This window comes from Daktulosphaira vitifoliae, unplaced genomic scaffold (genome assembly GCF_025091365.1).
Source record: "Daktulosphaira vitifoliae isolate Bord-2020 unplaced genomic scaffold, ASM2509136v1 Scaffold_2, whole genome shotgun sequence".
In the NCBI taxonomy this organism is placed as follows: Eukaryota; Metazoa; Arthropoda; class Insecta; order Hemiptera; family Phylloxeridae; genus Daktulosphaira; species Daktulosphaira vitifoliae.
This window is the reverse complement of record NW_026099573.1, coordinates 5,234,917-5,250,816: the sequence shown is the minus strand read 5'-3', so window position 1 is coordinate 5,250,816 and position 15,900 is coordinate 5,234,917. Positions and strand designations below refer to the sequence as shown.

Sequence of the window (15,900 nt, the reverse complement as noted above, 5' to 3'; positions counted from 1 at the left end):
TTACTAATTATTTATTTGTATTAGGTTAGCTTTAAATCTTATAATTTTAGACTTCTCATCGAGTCAGCAAATGTGAAATATGCTACTACTGCATACTGACTTAATAAGTTTGGCAAAATGTAAATAAAATGAAAACTTTTATTTAAGCCAACTATTTGGTAATTTATAAATTTTATATATTGTTAAATACACACTAGATTCCTAATCTCATATTATTAGTACGCTGATAATGGCAATAGATTAACAGGAGCAATTTATTTTAAATTTGATGTAGATTGATTTTGGATATACTTTAAATTATAACAGATATCCATTAGCTAAGAACTGTAAGATGAGACAGGAAGTACAAAATAGTACAAAAAATTGAAGTATACACTAATGTATTATTTTTTTGACTAAATAATAAAGAACTTTGATGATAATGAGAGTCACAAGACGGATGTATGATTAAAATTCCGTCACAAACGAAATCGTAAAAAATTAAATTTGAGATTAAATGCAATAAAATTAGGAAATAATGGTGCGGTATAACACCACACAAGTAATTTGTAGTTCAAATATGAAATTAAATAAATTAAAATAGTCGACACAGATACTTTTTATATCACCTGGGCAGCAATCCGTTAATTACGGATTACTTACAACTAATAATCTCACAATCAAAGTTGAAAAAACAAACGAAAGCACAATAAATATTAATATTTATCACAATCGTAAAAATAACCAGTTAAGGTGTACGTCGAAAACGGAACAGACCTCAATATCAGTAATCCATATTCGGTGACGTCCTTATCTCGATGTCAAGGGCGGAGAGACAACCGATGAAAACCGATTGTCATATTAATAGCTGGACGGCTGACATCGAGAGAGACACGGGTGAGCGCCAGTCTAGACCAAAAGGCGGTGCCGTGTCAATTTTATAAAGAACGAAAGTAAAAACTGTCTTATTACATTATTTACTGGAATAATAATGTATAACGCGCTTTATACAGAAATGATTAACTCTAATCTTTATTATAAAAAATTGAAACATTATCATATGTCAACACGAGTATTCCGTTTGTTAAAGGAAAGTATTGAGACGTATTTATGGCCCTATCATAGAAAATAGGGAATACAGAAGAAGAACCAATAGAGAAATCTACCAAATATACTCAAAGGCCAATATTAAATCCTTTATAAGAGGAAAACGGATGGAATGTGCAGGACATGCCTGGAGATCTACTGGTATAATAAAAGATGTAATGATTGGCACTATCAATGGGAAAAGGCTTAGAGGGAAGCCAAGGCAGAGGTAGATAGACATAGTCAAATCAGACCTTGGAAAATGTGCGCCAGGATTAAAATTAGAAGAGTGCGTAGATAGAGAATGATACCATCAAATAGTAGAAGCAGCAAAGTCCCTACATGGGCTATAAAAGTTAAAAAAAAAAAAATTGTTATCAGTTGACCGTACACTGTGCACCTATAACAATATTTAGGGGCGTTTGGGACCGCGAGTGGGTAATTAGGGTGCACACCCCACGACCTATTTTTGTCAGTCGGCAAATCGCAAATTTAGTGAAAAATTTGATACAGTCGACAAAACGCCATTCATAATCAACCCAGTAAAATCGTGTCGACTGTAATTATTCTATTTTTGATGATTAAGTGTATTGTAGTCATTGAAAATAGAAATCATAGGTCTATTTTAATATTTTATTACCTCTCATTCGTAAACAATGTACACTGTAAACAATTTATTATCTGTTCTACGGCTGGCCAAAGGATATTGTTTGAGAATTTCTCAAAATACCCGTGTTATCGACATTACGTATATGTAAGGACCGCCATAATCGGGTATGGTCATGTCAACTGTATTGTGGATGCGTGTCTTTTATTTTGTTTTATAACGAAAGTTGTGTACAGTTTTGATTTTTGTGAAATATTATTTTGTATAAAATTTTTACGCGTTTCTCTTAATAATCGTAAAAAAATGAAAATATTGTAAATTTATTTACATAAATCACTAATCTTTTAAATTTGTGTTTGTGTTTGTGGCCCATGAGTTGCAAAAGGTCACCGAAGACTATTGTAAAGCAACAAGTATAAATGAAATTTTAAGAAAATATTTTATATTATTTTATTACATCGGATTTTTCATCATTATTGTTTAATTATTGTAATTGGGAAAAATTATGTTTTTAAAAACGTTTTCATAAAAAACAACATTTTCTTATTTCTTTAATTTGCCTTGTAATAAAATTATTTTTACGTTTCGTGAATCGAAAAAAAATTTATTGTGTGTAGTTTGTTGGTTTTGAGTAACATTAATTGTATTTTTGAACAGTTATGAATACCTATAATATTATGAATAAGAGAAAACGTATTAAAATGGAATGTGAAGAATGCAGTAGCCAGTTTGACGATGACTATAATATCATCATGAAAAATCAATACATCATGGTAAAAAGGTCAAAGTTAAACACGTAGGTGCAACATTAAATCCATTTGAAGCTTCTAAGATAAAAGCTACTGTTAGTTCTCCAGTAGTTTCTTTTACACATGTTTCTTCCAAGTTTGTCACGCAATCTCCACCTCTATCTTCCGCAGTTGGGACGTCTACTGATATTTTTAAAGGACCAACAGTGGTCGAATCATCGTTTATTACTGATTTATCTCACATTGCTGTTAATGATATCAGTGATGAGCCATTAGTTGTGGAAAATGATGAAATGTAGATACAGAAAAACCTTCAAAGATTGAAACTAGTAAAACTATATCTACAGATGACTCATTTTCTTGGATGAGTTGTGCTGGACAAGTTACTGAATTTCTCGCTAATTTTGATAGAGATAGTGATATTTAAAAAATATCAAGATTGTTTATGTTCCAAACCCAAAAAATATTTGTCATCGAGATTATTGATTGTTTGTCGAAAATTCAAAAAAAATGTGAGGAGATACTTCACTACGCAAGAGAAGGAGAGAAATAAATATTTGAAGAAAATTATGAAATTGTAGTTACTGAAAATGAACATGTGGATCATTACCCTGGTAAACAAAAAAAACCGTGCTTTCTCAGCAAGACCGGCTCTACTTGATTTTCCTCGGACCTTTTCAGCCAAAAATGACTATTTTCCCAGCAAATGAAGCCATAGCTTCAAATAAACATCTCCGCTTTAATCCTACGTGGTATAAAGATTTTTAAATGTTAGAATATAGTATTGAGAAATATGCAGCATTTTGCTTCTCATTTGGCCTTTTTCCATCCAAATCTGGTACTTCAGAGTGGGCTTCTTCTAGTATCCGTAGTTGGCATAAAATGAAAACTCGTGGAATCAAAAACAAAGGAAAACTTACTGAACATTTTTCATCACAATATCATAAAGCAGGTATATTTGATTATTGTCATTTTTTGGATAAAAAGAGCCACGTGAACATTATTCTTGACAAAGACCTTGGGGAGCAAAATATATGGGAGGAACAACAAAAAGAGTACCATAAAAAAGTATTAGAAATATTAATTGATGTAGCTCGGACTCTAGCAAGGCAAGGTTTAGCCTTTAGAGGTCACGAAAACGATAATGGTAATTTTTCCAAGATAGTAAATTTATTAGCTCGCTATTCTCCATAACTCTTAACCCAGTGGTTAAGAGAAACTAACGAACAACAACACAAAGTTACTTACTTATGGGTAGATTCTCAAAATGATTTATTAGTTTACTTAGCACGAAAGCACGTGATATGTTTATTAGCGAAATAAAAAATGCTGAATTCTATTTCGTAATTGCACATGCAATACCTGACTTATCACACAATGATCGTCTTACAATCAACATACATTATATCAACGAGAAAAATGGCGAACTTGTATCAAAAAAACGTCTTTTAAATATAGATGGGGTTCTTACTAAAAAAAACAGATATAAAATTAGCAGAAAAATTTTTTGGAGTGTTGAATTCATTGGGATTACCAGTAAATAAAATTGTTTTCCAAAGTTGTGACTTTGTATGTAATATGTCCGATAAATATAATGATACACAGAAACGATTATCAGAAATGTGTCTAAGGAATATTCCATACATTCCTTGTCAAGCACATAGAATCAATATTTTTATAGAATCAGCCTGTAACTCGAGTACATTAATAAAATAATTTTTTGATACTCTGGAAAGTTGTTTATATGTGTTATTTCAGGAAGTACATCAAAACATCAACGTTTGCAGGATAATCTTAAGGATGGTGAAAATTCGTTTCAGTTAAAAAAATTGTCCAAGATGCGTTGGCAGCACGGGCAGAATCTATCAAAGCGATTTCAGTTAGCTATGAATACGTGGTACATGTTTTGGAAGATACGAAGTCGTCAAAGGTTTTGATTCCAGTACCACATGTTCAATAATGACACTGTACAAAAAAAATTTATATTTCAATTTTATTTTTACCTTGTGTTTTTTAAAAAAAATTGTTTAAAGTAAAAAATATTACGGAGTTATTGGAAGCAGAAAAATGAAATATTATTACGTCGTGCAATTAATCGAAAGTACAATAAAATCCTTTTAAGAATTAAATGAAGAAAACAAAATTGACGAATTAGTGGAAAGTGCTGCATCTTTTGCAAAGAAGTGTAATATGGAGCCTGAAAAAGATTTAGATAAGCACCATAGACCTTAACTGCTGCCAAGATTGATTTTTGTCAATTTTATCTCATAGAATTTAAAATTCTTTTAGATGTTTTTACGTCAACTGTTAACAATTATCTCCAAAGCATGGTTACATTATTACGACCTTTTCAAGAAATCTTCCATATCCCGACTGACAGGAAAATTGTACAAAAGACATAATTGAAGCCATGATGATATTATGTCCAGAAATTATTTCAGATGAACCAGAATGTTTTTATTTTGAAATTTAAATCTTATTAGATGCTTGTAAAGAGTGTAAAAATTTTGATGATATTTCAAAAAAAGCATACACATTAACAAATGTTAATGTGTATGCTTACGAGCTTACTGCATCTAGTAAACGTTCTTTTAATAGCTTAATATTAGTTTATAATCACTTACGTACAACAATTAGTGACGAGAGACTAGATTCGTTATTGGTATTATTTTTAGATCGAGATATTGTGGATAAAATTTATATTCCGGAAATTGTTACTGAATGGTCGGTCCTAAAAATACGGCGAGTAAAATTGTAAGCTAATGTATTAAACTTAATAAGAAATGTCTGAGTGTATGAATTTGTATTGGATAATTGTACATTGTGATTATAATTGTAATAAATTTTCTAATAAACTAGTTTATGTCCTAATTAATTGTTTATATAGTAACATTATAAATAAACATTAAATTATACACACCTTTAACTAAACTTCATTATCATTTTTATGCAGCAGAGCCTTGGGAAAGACATCGGGTCTTAAACCAAGAGTTATGTATTGGTTGTACACATCAGTGATTAAACATATGATATTGTACGGTGCCCTAATCTGATTGACCAAAACAGCACTCATTACAGCTGAGAAAGAAATTAGTCGCATACAGAGAATGGCTGGTATTGCCATCACTGGAGCATTAAGAACTACACCAACGGTCGCATTAGAGGCACTAATCGGATTGCCTCCTCTGCATCTAGAGGTTAAAGCTCACGCCAAAGCCACAACACTAAAATTCCACAACTTAGGTATATGAACTTTGGAGAGTGACACAACAGAACATGGTAAAATACTAAAAGAGATAGACCAGGGCTTTTTAGAGTACCCCTTGGACTATATCAAACCGGTTCTTAAGAATAACATTCCCAACAAAGCGGAAATCACTACACGTAGAGAATGGAATATTAACCACCTGACTGAAAAAGGAGGATTTGTTATATATACAGATGGATCCAAAAAATCAGGAAAGGTAAGTGCTGGAATTTGTGGTTTGAAGCCACGAATAAATGTAAGTATGTCATTGGGCTCAACACCTTCTGTTTTCCAAGCAGAGGTGATGGCAATACTAGTAGGGGCTCAGAACCTACTAGTATACAAAAATAGGAAGGTAGCTATCTTAAGTGATAGTCAAGCGGCTTTGAAGGCTCTCTGTAATGATCAGGTGAATTCAAAGCTGGTCCTCGAATGCAGGGAAACTTTAGAATCACTATCGAGGATCAAAAAAGTTACACTAGCGTGGGTACAACGGTGTCACTGGAAATGAGAATGCTGACTTTCTAGCCAGGAAAGGAGCAGAGAACACCTATGTTGGATCAGAACCAGTGGTAGGACTCACTGAGCAATCGCTCAAAGCGCTACCCAATAATTGGTGCAGAGAACAACACACGAAAATCTGGAAGTACTTGGTAGTACCTAGATAATATAAAATGTTAATAGTAGACCCCTGGTCTACTGTTGGGTGATCTTAATAGCATAATTAGACATCAAATAAGCACCGTGACTGGTCTACTGACAGGACATGGTCACCTGCTTAAACATCTTAACACAATGGGGATATCGGAATCACCATTGTGCAGGCAGTGTGGAGTAGAAGAGGAAGAATCATTTCACATCATGTGCGAATGTGAAGCCTTGTCCACACTAAGATCAAACTACTTGAGTAAAAAAGAAGATATTAAAAACCTAAAACCCAGAGAGATACTTAATTTCGCCAGAAAGACAGGACTCTTTGGTCATCTTTAGAGGTGACTTTATGGTTGGTAATATATTAACACTTCGGTGATAGGTCGGTAAACCGTATTAAGACAATTCGGTATGAGATGCACACAATGGACCATGGTTGGGTAGTATAAGGCATTTTTTCTCGTGATAGTAGATTACTGTAATGGGGTCCTTGATATTTATTGAAGTTATTGAATCTAAATAAGATAATAATCAAGCAAGTTTGATTTTTTCAAAAAGAATTTAGAATTAGCATCTTTTTGAATATGGTAGCCATATTCACCGTGAAGACGATCTATATCTCGAAATATTTTTTTTTCATCGTAAAATATATTATATGAACTTTAATTTAAGATTAAATATATGTGTCAATATTTGCGCAACATTTTCAAAACTTAAGTTGAAAAAGATAAATTTTTGGATAGAAGTTGTTTTTTTGAATTCTCCTCTGTGGGCGGTCAAATGTGAGATTTTCAAAAAAATTGTATCAAATGAAAGTGAAATATCTAAGGCATAGGTTTTTAACTATGAGATTTTTTGGTTTTGAATTTATTAAAATTTTAGAGTTTAGACTTTAGTGTGAGGTTTTTTGTTGTTTTGATAGAATTATTTTCTTGGTATCTTGGATTTTATTGGACAGGGAAACATGCATATCATCTTGGTTGTCCAATCGGTTTCGTGATTTTGTTTTGATTGTGACCATTGAAGAAAATCCAGACTAGCAAAGATATGTAGTGGCGAATGGAATCCAAAATTGCATTGCCCTAGATACAGCTCGAGGATAATCCTGCGTCAATGAATACTAAAATTCAATTATATTTTTGGTTTGAAAATCTTGACGCACCATTTCTTTCTATCTTATATCAATTAATTCATCTTTTACCAGATCGGAATCATCAATTGAATTTTAGTCCACAACAAAAGGATTACGTAACCATATGTCTGCTTTTGAATATGTAGAATTCAAATAATCATTAAATGAATTTTCAAGTTTATCAAGATCTTCATAAATTTGTGTTTTTATGGAGCTGGACAAAACAACAGTATTGTTTTTTGAAAGTTCGTGTTCAATCCTTGGAAAGTTTGCTAAATTATCAGACTGAAATCTTTTTTTAAAAGGAAAAATTCTAGATATTATATTTTACATTTTTTAACATTATATTGCTATATCTTTTTTAAAAAATGCATGAATCAACCCTATTTATGAATAATAAATACTTTATATATATATATCTTTCATTCGGCATACTTTTTTTTTAAATCGGACCATTTCCCTTTATACAAGGGGGGTCAAAACTTTCAACATACGTATTGAAATTAGGATATTTTCATTTAATTTTTGAATGTGTTGCGGAAATTATGAGACTTATATATATCTTAAATTAAAGCTTATGTAATATACTTATATTTGAAAAAAAAAAATTTACTTCTGGATTTGTCTTTATAGTGAAAATGAATACTATATTCAAAAATATGTTATTTTTGTATTAAAATTTTGGGTTTTGTATTTTATTATATTTTAAAATACCTGACAAGGAAAGTACATTGATTTTTATAAATATTATATAAATCAAATTGATATAGCATAGTTAAACTTGTATAAATTTTTTTGCTTTTTTTACGACATATGGTTAGCAAGTCGGTAACACTTGTGTCTTACGCGCTTGGGGTACAAGATTTCAACCTCCCTATGGCAAGGACTTTTTTCTAATTCTTTAGAAGTTTGAATAAATTTTCAACTCTTTTGATTTTTGTCTCATTTATATTCAATAACTTTAATAAAGATCAAGAATCCCATCACTTTAGTCGCCACTTGCGAGAAGAAATTTCTTATTCATATTAAAATTATTTTACTATATTTTAAGTTTTAGATTCGATGTAAACCTGAGAAGACTATCATTTATTTTCTCTGCTCTAATTTGACCTACTTTTTTCAACAATATGTCAAATGACTACCATTCGTATCCAGTTGAAAATATTACCCTCAAAAATTGAAAAAAAATACTAATTTATCAATTAAACAGTTACTTATCCCATGTTCTCCATATAGACAATTAAAATCATTCACTACTAATGTTTTCAAAACATTTATTGACAAGATACCAAGAAAATAATTCTATCAAAACAACAAAAAACCTCACACTAAAGTCTAAACTCTAAAATTTTAATAAATTCAAAACCAAAAAATCTCATAGTTAAAAACCTATGCCTTAGATATTTCACTTTCATTTGATACAATTTTTTTGAAAATCTCACATTTGACCGCCCACAGAGGAGAATTCAAAAAAACAACTTCTATCCAAAAATTTATCTTTTTCAACTTAAGTTTTGAAAATGTTGCGCAAATATTGACACATATATTTAATCTTAAATTAAAGTTCATATAATATATTTTACGATGAAAAAAAAATATTTCGAGATATAGATCGTCTTCACGGTGAATATGGCTACCATATTCAAAAAGATGCTAATTCTAAATTCTTTTTGAAAAAATCAAACTTGCTTGATTATTATCTTATTTAGATTCAATAACTTCAATAAATATCAAGGACCCCATTACAGTAATCTACTATCACGAGAAAAAATGCCTTATACAGATTAAGATTATTTTAATATGTGGTTTTTTTGTGGCTGCAATTAATTTCCCAGCTCTCTCTTGACCTACCTTTTTCAACGATACGTCAAATGGTTCGTATTTAGTTGAAGATATTATCCTCAAAAATTGAAAAAAATTAAATAAAAAGTAGCTTAACCAGTTTACTCCATACAGACAATTAAAATCATTCATTTTTAATATTTTTAAAGTATTTATTATCGAATTAGATTTGATGTAATATAAAAGTTTTCAACTACAAAATTAAATAATTTTACTTTGTAATTTATTTTTTTTTTAATGACATGCGTGTATACTACTACCAGTCAATAATATTCTTATTTTTTTGGTAACATGTTGCTATATAAATCATTTTTAAAAAAAATGATTGTTAATTTCTCATAAATTAACAATGGAATTTTACTATTATAAACAAATTTTAATACGCTCAATTGTGTACATTTTTTTAATGTTTTTTTTAATTAATGTAAATTGTTAAAATTAATTAAGTTCTGAATATTTCAATTATAGATTCTTTACAAACATTAAAAGTTAGTTAGAATTGATTACAATAATTTCTATTTATATGACCTTTTACGATAAGAATACAAAAAAATATAGTGATAATAATCGAAATATTGAAATTTTCTCCTAAATTTATTGTAAATAGTAGTTACAAAATTAATAACTGCATATTCATCTCCACAATACCGTTTTTAATTCTCAAAGCATTTTCTATTTTATGATATCAATTTCAAGCTTACAAGTTAAGCTAAATGTTATAGTAATAAATTAATTTTTTTTATCATAAACTTTCACTTCAAAAAAAAAGTAGGTTAAAAATGATTACTTTTAACATATTAAATATCAAATACAATAATAATTTGAAAACAATTAATTATAATAATTATATATTTTTTTTTTTGAATCTAAGAATTAATAATCAAGCTATAATTAAGGAAATAGTAGTTGATGTTGCTTTTGTAACTATGCACTAATTTTATAGAATTAAATACTATCTACATATTTGCATCGAAGCGTTTCTTATGATAGTGATTTTAATCACTATCAGATATCATCTATATTTGTCCCAACTATGCGACATCCATACTATGCTGCAACCCCACTGTGCTACCGTTTTTTTTAAATAAAATTTTATTTACGGAGTAAACTTCTTTTACCAAAGATGGTAATATTAATTTACACAACCTGCACCACTGGTCTGAAGAAAATTCTCACGTAACGCGTGAAAAAAAACTATTGAAAATGATTTAAATTATTTTTCTTTTATTTAAAATAAAGTATTTTAATGAAATTAAAAATCTTTTCTTAACAGCACTCAATAATTCAAACATGAATTAAAACGCATGCAGCTGGTAAATAAGTTGTCTTAATTAAAGGCATGCCAAGCCATGATAACAAACGTAACATATACAATTTAGATAATGTCACAAAGTTATGATTATTACGTAACATTTACTATCTAACTAAAGCTATTATGGAAAATATTGTTAAAATTTTATTTTTACCAATTAACAATAAATGTTTAGTATTAAATAGGCAATAGTGATTGTAAATCAATTTAGTTTTTTTTTGAATTAACTCCAAAAATACATACGATTTTTTTATGATTTAGCATGATGATGATTTATAAATAATTATAACGAAATAAAAAAAAACTTTTGAAAATGATTAAAATTATTTTTATTGGATTATTTTATTTAGGTGTTTACATGATTCATTCTTACCATTATTATTACTGAAAGTACAAGTAATAATTATATAAAAAAAAAAAACAATAAAATCAATTTGTTGGTCTTACAATAAAAGTAAGAGAAAAAAGGTCATCTTAATGTAAGGTGTATAAAAAATGTTGGTAATAGTATGCTATCGAGTGATGCTGATGTGAAAAAAAAGTGTAAAGAGTATTTTGAAAAATTACCGAATGAGAAGTATCTATGAGAAACATTAGAGGATATCTTGTAAAACGTGGGATGGTTGATTTAATTAGCGAAAAAGAGATATGGGAGACTGAGGCATCAATGAAAAAAAAATGAAGTAATAGGACTAGATGAAGATCCAGTAGAAGTATGGAAAATATTAGGCGGTGTTGACATAAGTTTGTATAAGGAACTTTTAAATAAAATATTATTAGAAGTGTGTAACGTCACAAATTCGAAGGTGGACCGTTTATGATTTTTTGTTATGTCTACTTATTTATTTTATCGCAAGAAAGAACCTTTTTCTGACACAGCGCTGTCAACCACTCATTATTTTGCCTCTGACCGCTAGATAAGGCGATAAAAGAGAAATATAATTAAAATCAAATTGTTTATCAGTATTGATCCCTTCCAAAAAGACTGGACGTTATCGATATGAAATTGCCGTTAGATCGGTGTTGACTCTTCTCTATTCTTTCTTCTGTCATTGACCGTGCTAGGATGCACACGTTTGTTGTTTTATTGACATATTTTTCAATGATGGAGTAGAACCGCCAACGGCGAACGGCCAGATCTTTTCGGCCGTTTTTTTCGGAAAAAATAATTTTCTGGAATTACTGCGTTCATTAAACACATGTTAAAGCTTATATTGTGTACTATAATTTAGAAAAAAAATTTGTCCCGACACTTTATTTTCATTGTGCAAATGGCCGCCGAAGTTAAACAAATATATTAAATATTTATTCATATATTACACCAACAAATCATAAAAATTGTAATAAGGATACAAAAACGGAAATAAGATTTCATGTTGCTTCTTAATAACCCACTAATTACTTAAAATAAAACATTGTCTACAGATTTGCATCGACACGTTTTCTAAGATAGCGATGTTAAGCGCTGTCGATTATCACCTATACTTATCCTAACTATACCACCACCACACTATGCTCCGTCCCCACTGTCATACCGCTTTTTTTAAATTGGAAATACGTCTACACTTTTTATATAATTTGAAAGAAAACATAAAAATACAAATTATTTATATCTGTATATTCCACACATCATTTATATCTCCCTCGATATTCCACGCTTTTCTCTCTTCTGCCGTCTTTAAAAACTTTTCCATTTCCCCTATCAATTTCTACCACTGGATCCACATTTTTCTCCTGTGTTCCTTTTGTTTTTGTATATTTTTTTCTCTCTACACTACAACTCCGTTATCATCAGTCTATGATGTAAAGTTACACTCTTGCCTAGTATACTTTACAACATTTTATATGCATACACTATCAAATACAATTTATTCATGCATATATATTAGATAAGGTTATAAGACACATATAATTAAAGTATTGTTATTAAGTTAAGATTAAAAATCTCTTATATAATTAACACATATCCAAACAATACTGTGAACACCACACAAAAGACAGCCGCACAATGATATAAATCTAAATCTAAACGTAACGCCGCACAGGTGATTACCAAATCAAAAAACAAATGTATGGCTGCACAGGTGATTAGGTTAAATAAATAAATGTAATGTCATACCAGTGAGAAGATAAATGTATACTATATATTCATCCAGATAATGAACTTGCATACATATAATACATTAATTCATATAATGCGAACCGCACAATTACCCAATTATACTCGAAGTGTATAATTGCGAGACAACGACCAGAACTTAAAAAACAAAAAACGAATCGATCGACCAGCTTAGGTGTACGTCGGAAACAGAACAGAAAACAATATCTGTAAACCATAATCTGCGGCGGCTTTGCCACGGTTTCAAGGGCGGGGAGACACCGGATGACAACCGATTGTCATATTAATAACTGAACGGCTGATATCGAGAGAGACATGGGTAAGCGCCAGTCTAGAGCGTAAGGCGGTGTCGTGTATAATTATTATATATGTGTGTGTTTGATGTAAAAATATACTGTTGTGAGAATTTATTTAAGCCCTTTGTTGAATAGAAATATTGTCTTAAATTTATTCCTATATATGTTTTCTAATAATCATCTTTAAGATATACTGTTCGGATTTTTAAAAACAAACTGACCTTTTTAGCACCCTGTCACCAGAATAAAAATAAATATAGTTTAAAAAACTAAAAAAACACGCTTTTAAAGTACATCGAACTAAAAAGTTAAAAATAATTTTTAAAATAATTATGAACAAAAAATACTAGTATTATTGTGATAAAAGCGTCGGGCGCTCAATATACGAAAAATATGGCACAAAGCACCCACGCTTTTATCACAATAATACTAGTATTTTTTGTTCATAATTATTTTAAAAATTATTTTTAACTTTTTAGTTCGATGTACTTTAAAAGCGTGTTTTTTTAGTTTTTTAAACTATATTTATTTTTTACTTTTTAGTTTCATGTTATGATAGTAGTTACTATCAATATCATGGTTGTTACGGGTAACGGGAAATCAGGGTTCGATTCTGGGGAGGGAGTCTGAGAAACGGCTACCACATCCAAGGAAAGCAGCAGGCGCGTAAATTACTCACTCCCGGAACGTGGAGGTAGTGACGAAAAATGACGATACGGAAATCATCCCTCGTAATCGGAATGAATACTTTATATCTCTTAATTAGAATAAATCGTGTTAATATATTAATTTTAATAGTAATTAGAATATATATATTTATACAAATAATGCGACTTAACTACGTAAAAGTATCATGCACTAAGTATAGCTGTGTTTTATGGCCGGGCGGGTCGGACTAACGTTATACCCGAGGTATAAACGGCGGTAGGAATATATATATATATACGTAAGGCGCATTAGACGCGGGCGTTATTGGTCAGTCAAAATAAAAATTTGTTTACATATATATAATATTGATGACAAGCACGCGTGTACGGGTACGATAACTAAAAATAAATTTTTATAGGAATAGTGTACCGTCGTATTGTGAGCGAGGCGTGGGGAGGGGTGAATGCGTATAACAGTCTAGTCTAGACAACGGAATATGCGATAACGCGTGGCGTTTGGAAAGTTACATACAAACAACATACAACATACAACATACATGTGAAACTAATAAAAGCGTATTAAAAATAGATTTGTTTACCATTCAATGGTACTATGGTGTTTCTTTTTTCTATGAATATACTTGACTCAAAATTATAAAATAACAGTTTTAAGCAACGCTTTACCAATTACATTAATAAAAATTATTTAAAATTCGATAGCTAAAAACTTAATAATGCTAATAGAATAAAAATTATCAAAAATTTAAATTAATTAATAGATTTAATTAAATGTAAATATTTAACTTACACGATCTTTATGGTTTATTGTATGCCCAATGTACTTCTGTAAATATTGATTATCAAATAACTGTGATCCAATAGCTACATTTGATTCATTATTATTGTAAAAGTATGGTAAGACTCTAAAAATAGGACATTTTTTGAGTTTTTTTATCTATTTCTAAAATTACGATTTTTCCTAATATTTTCGTATACGTATTATGACTGTACCTTTTTGAAAAATGTATTCATCATAACAATTTATTTTTTATAGATATATCAGATAATTTTGTATATTTTTTTTAACAATCTGACCCTATAACCTGCCCGCATGGGGTGATTCAAAATGTCAACTTTTTCACTAAAAAATAATTTTTCAACTTAATTTTTGAAAGTTTTCTGAAAATACTATCACTTTTATATATATATATATATTAGGGTGATTCTTATTTTTCAAACTCAATTTTTTCAAGACAGTACCTTATAGATTGTTTCAACACTATTAAAAAGTAATGTAGGTGAAATTTGGTAGTTTTTATTCAACTCCTTCTGGTGCCGCATTAGGGTCAAAATATGAAAAAAAATTTTAAATCGTTCGATATTCATCTCATTTAGATTGAATGAATATCAAGGACCCCATCACTATTATTTCCTCTTGTTTGAAAAAATTCATATTCATATTAAAATTATTTGATTTTTTTTTTTGTGGCTCCCAACATGTTTTTTACTGTAAGATATCATATATACTTGTTCCAAATATTCCACGACCATGCTGTGCCGCGATCCCACTGTTCTATATAAATTTTTATTTAAATTAGAAATACGTCAACATTTACGGGGAAAGAGGGAAATTTTTTCAACTTTAAAGGGTAATTTCTTCAACTAGGTACGATTTTATATATTTTGACGTATCGTTGAAAGGAACCGGTTAGTTAAGAGTTGAAAAATTGGCAATAGACACAAAAAAAAATAAAAACACAGCATGTTAAAATTAATACTTTCCTAGCTCCTCATCGGAGCTAAATAATAAAAATAATAACACAACATTTTTGTAGCGTACAGAACAAAAAAAATATTCGCTATAGTCAAAAATTAACTTGAACCGTTTTTGATAGCTAATTTTTGACAACCAGTCAGAAAACGGAGACAAAAATGTATCGAGCCTTTTGAGTGAGGTTAAGATCAGGTTGGCAATTACCAAGTACCATACGGTGTATACCATTGTGCTCTCTCTAAATATACTACTGGATTTATTTAAATTAAATTTCAAAAAATATTTATAATAATGAAATAAATGTTAAATATATAAGCATAATTAAATTGAATACTATTATATAAATATTGATTATAATCTTTAAGTGTATATACAGGGGAATTGTTGTAATAAATTTCTACCAAGAAAAAATTATTTAAAAAAAGTTTTGAAACAATAAAGAAACGATAAGAACATTTT

The 15,900-nt window shown here is 29.7% G+C and overlaps 1 protein-coding gene across 1 annotated transcript in view; it reads left to right on the top strand.

The window, feature by feature from the left end:
- Positions 1-15,900, top strand: part of LOC126897908 (uncharacterized) — a 114,278-nt gene that overhangs the window by 31,388 nt on the left and 66,990 nt on the right. The window lies entirely within an intron of this gene.